This window comes from Camellia sinensis, chromosome 7 (genome assembly GCF_055761805.1).
Source record: "Camellia sinensis isolate YWXY chromosome 7, ASM5576180v1, whole genome shotgun sequence".
NCBI classification, from domain to species: domain Eukaryota; kingdom Viridiplantae; phylum Streptophyta; class Magnoliopsida; order Ericales; family Theaceae; genus Camellia; species Camellia sinensis.
In genome coordinates, this window is record NC_138967.1 from 171,240,558 (window position 1) to 171,244,973 (window position 4,416).

Here is a 4,416-nt window from a genome sequence, read left to right on the forward strand (position 1 = left end):
ATCGGTCATTGGTGAACGGTTGATTCCGGAAGAGCGGGGCAAGAAGCGTAGCGCCGAGGAAGGGGCCGGTTCAGAAGATAGTCTTGCTGACAAAAGGCCTCGCTTAGAAGAATCGGACGTGGTTGTTCCTTTTATTGTTCAGCCAAATATTAGAGACACGCCGATTCCTTCTGATGCATCCATCATTACTGACCCGGCAGTAGCCTTGAGCTTGGCAGCGTCAGTCTCCCTACCAGCTGATAAGGCGTCATTTCATGCCGTGCCGGATTTGGTGGCCATAGCTCTATCTGCGCAGTCGGACCTTTTGGTAGGTGAACTTTGACTTGTTTTGATTTTGGTTGTCTATGGTATCTAACGATCGCAACTCGTTTTGCAGACGGTCGGCAAGATCGCCAACTTGGGCTGCCACCTACACGACGCCCTTGAGAGGATTGACCGTTTGCAGTTGGAAGTGGTCGATCAAAAGAGCAGGGCCGAGTTTGAGATGATGAGGGCCAATATGGAGACTGCGCGAGCCGAAGCCGAAGTGGAAAGGGCTCGGGCTGCCGATCAGCACCGTTCTGAAGCCGAAGATAGGGCGAACGTGAGCAAAGAATCGCTTAAGCTAGCCGAGGAGGCGCTTACCAGGATGGAGATTGAGTTAGCAGAGTTGAAGGTGGCCAAGGAAAAGGCAGAATCTGAGGCTTCTGCCGCATTCGAAGTAGGAAAAGGCACCGCCTTCAAAGAATACGTAGATGAAGTCCCCGGGTTTGAGAATCGGGGGTTCAAACACGGGTGGCTCAAGGCCCTTGGTGTCGCTGGGGTTACATTGGCCTTGCCAATTCCTTATGAGCAGGTGGACGTTAAGCCACTTGAGTCTGACCCCGAGGATTGATCTGGGAGTTAGTCGAATTTTATGAAATACTTTCCCTTTTAATGTATGTTTTTGTTTTTAGGACTTTTGTTGGTTCCGGGTAGTTTTCATGTATAAATTGGCTATTGTCTGCGCTCAATTTATTAATGAAAATTGTCTTCTTGTGTCACTATTAATGTGCAGTTTGTGATGTTATGTTGGTGTAGAATGTTTGCCTTTCACTACTTTAGTTAGAATGACTACTCTGTTGACCTTTCTATGATTGAATATCATGATTAATCTGCCCTTGCCCTAGGCGGTGCATGATCATTCGGGCGCCTGAGGAGGCAAACTTAGTTTTGTTGTCGATTCATGGGCCGGCTGGGGCACTTAAGCCGAATGTATTGATAAATCTATCACGCCCTTGCCACAGGCGGGGCATGATCATTCTGAAGTTGATTCGTGATCCGGTTGGGGCACCTAAGCCGAATGGATTCATTAATCTATCCCGCCCTTGCCCCAGGCGGGCATGATCATTCTGAAATCGATTCACGAGCTGGCTGGGGCACCTAAGCCGAATGGATTCATTAATCTATCCCGTCCTTGCCCCAAGCGGGCATGATCATTCTGAAATCGATTCACGAGCCGACTGGGGCACCTAAGCCGAATAGATTCCTTGCCCCAGACGGGGCATGATCATTCTGAAATTGATTCGTGAGCCGGCTGGGGCACCTAAGCTGAATAGTTTCCTTGCCCCAGGCGGGGCATGATCATTCTGAAGTCGATTCGTGAGCCGACTGGGGCACCTAAGCTGAATGGATTCATTAATCTATCCCACCCTTGCCCTAGGCGGGCATGATCATTCTGAAATCGATTCACGAGCCAGCTGGGGCACCTAAGCCGAATGGATTCATTAATCTATCCCGCCCTTGCCCCAAGCGGGCATGATCATTTTGAAATCGATTCACGAGCCGGCTGGGGTACCTAAGCCGAATAGATTCCTTACCCCAGGCGGGACATAATCATTCTGAAGTCGATTCGTGATCCGACTGGGGCACCTAAGCCGAATGGATTCATTAATCTATCTCGCCCTTGCCCCAGGCTGGTCATGATCATTCGGGTGCTGGCAGGTCTATCCAGTCGGCGCTGGGCGATTAAGGTTTTCACAATTAATGAAATTGCCTCGAGGGTGATGCCTCTGTGAAGGATAAATAATTATGGGTACAACTTTTATGAATACAGTAAACAACTGACTCCAGCTTTTGAAGGAATTGTGTGAATGTTGAACAGACTTTTCTTTAACAGCAGAGGGGAAGCGAAGACGCTAGCTGAGCTGGGTAGAGACATGCATCGAGGTGGTGACCCTTCGCGCGCCGGGGGTAGGAGTTCCAGGGATCGAGAGAGGCGTCAGTCTCCTCGACGTCGAAGCAGGTCGCCCAGGCGAGACAAGCAGTCGCAGGGCAGGTCTTCTCAACCTCGAGTTGAGAAGGGATCTGACTCGAATCCGTGCCCATTAAGCTTTGCGGTGTTTGTGGGGAATAGACCCATGACAGAGGCGGATTCGATCGTGCGGGACCCAAATGTAGCAGTCGAGTTTGCTCGACAAATTTTTCCTCCTGAGGTTCAGCAATTGATGGTAGGTCGTCAAGACTACGAAGTATTTCGCGAAGGCATTCACGGGGCAGTGAAGGGGCTTTACGCTGCCTATGAAATCGGCATGCGGTTACGTGCTGCCCGCCGAGAGATGGAGAAGAAAGAGGAACGTATTCGAAGTTTGGAGGCTTGCGCGGAGGCGGCTGAGCGCGAGTTAAGGAAGACCAAGGCGGCCCAGGCACAAACTGCCGGGCATGGAAACCCAATCGTGGAAGAAAGGGTTACCAGTCGGCTCATCAGTTCCGTGCTTGCCGATCGTGAGACGGCGAGTATGTTCGCACTGGAGAATGTGAAGGGGAGGGCCTATGAGAAAGGCTTTCCTGACAGCCGAAAAGTTGGAATCGAAAAGACAAAGGAAAAACTTACCGAAGAAGTTTGCCGATGTGAAAATCGTGGATTTAGGCACGGTTGGATCATGGCATCTCAAGCCGCAGAAGCTCTTCGAGCGTCGGGCATTGATTCGGCATCACCATTCTACCACAGTAAACATTTTCCATTTTCTTCTTTTGAAGTCGAGAAGAGTGAGGATGAGGGTGACGCCGAATAAGTGTACTTGTTGTAAGGTTGAAACGCAGATCGCGTTGAAAACTATGTAATATATTGCCTATTTTATCGAATAAAAAGCGTTCTATGATAAATATTTTGTTGCAGTTCGTATTTGGTATGTATGCGTTTCGTTTCTGTATATGTTTGAATGAATGTATAAACGTTGATTGGCATGGTCGACCCATACGTGATAGCCGTTTATCCCTAAATGAGGCTATTGTAACTTGAGGAAGCCAAAAGCCAGTGGGTAAGGTGGCTGCGGCAAATTCAACTCAGCTCGGCGCCTAGATTTTCGGACGGTGCACATGCTTCAAAAAGTCGTTTGGATAACTACGCCGTGGCGAATGTCAACCGACATTTTTCTCATGGAGTTTAGAGTTAGTGAAATCGCCTCGAGATTGGGGCCTCGAGATCGCTGCCAATATTGAAAATAAAAGGAGCGGGCACTTCGCGCAGATAAACAATCACTCATGTGTGGTGGGATAAGTGGGGATGTTAGTTAGAGAGACTAGAGTTCAGCCGATCTTGGTGTTGGCATGGAGGGCGGCAGAGGACGCATCCGTATGGGAAGTAGGGCGTCCAAAAGTTGGCATGAATCTTCAAGTCGTCGAAGCAGATCACCCCGAAAGGAAAGGCAACGACCGTTTGGTTTTTATCCTTCCTTGTCCTGGATCTTTGCCTTGACATTGTCAATGGTATCAAGGGAGGACTTGGGCACAGTTGGCTCAAGGTATTGCAAACCGCGGAGGACTTCCGGGTGACGGGAGTTGATTCGGCGCTGCTGCTTTACCAATGCGTCTTCTCCCTTTTTTAGCTTTTGAGTTTGGAAATGGGTATTGTAATGCTCAAATGCAAGTTACGTTTATGTAACAACTGTGTGATTAAATAAAAATTGTAATGCTCAAATGCGGGTTGCGTTTATGCAACAACTGTTTGATGGAATAAAAAGCTTTATTTCGAACATTTGCGTCTTATTCTGAATTTTTTATATGCTTAGTTAAGCACGTTATTTGTGTCTTATTCTGAATTTTTTATATGCTCAGTTAAGCACCCTATTTCTGATGTTGGCGAGTTTTGTTTTGTTCGTGCCAAAGGGTACTTCGAATCCGAAGACTTAGTTTAGCCAATCGTGATATCCACGAAGGACGCTCCGAATCCGGAGCCTTTAATCGGCCCTGAGGTGTCATACACCAAAGGGGGCTCCGAATCCGGAGACTTTAATCAGCCCGGAGGTGTCATGCACCAAAGGGGGCTCCGAATCCGGAGACTTAGTCGGCCCTAAGGTGTCATGCACCAAAGGGGGCTCCGAATCCGGAGACTGTTTGGCCAATCGTGATATCCACGAAGGGCGCTCCGAATCCGGAGTCTTAGTCGGCCCTAAGGTG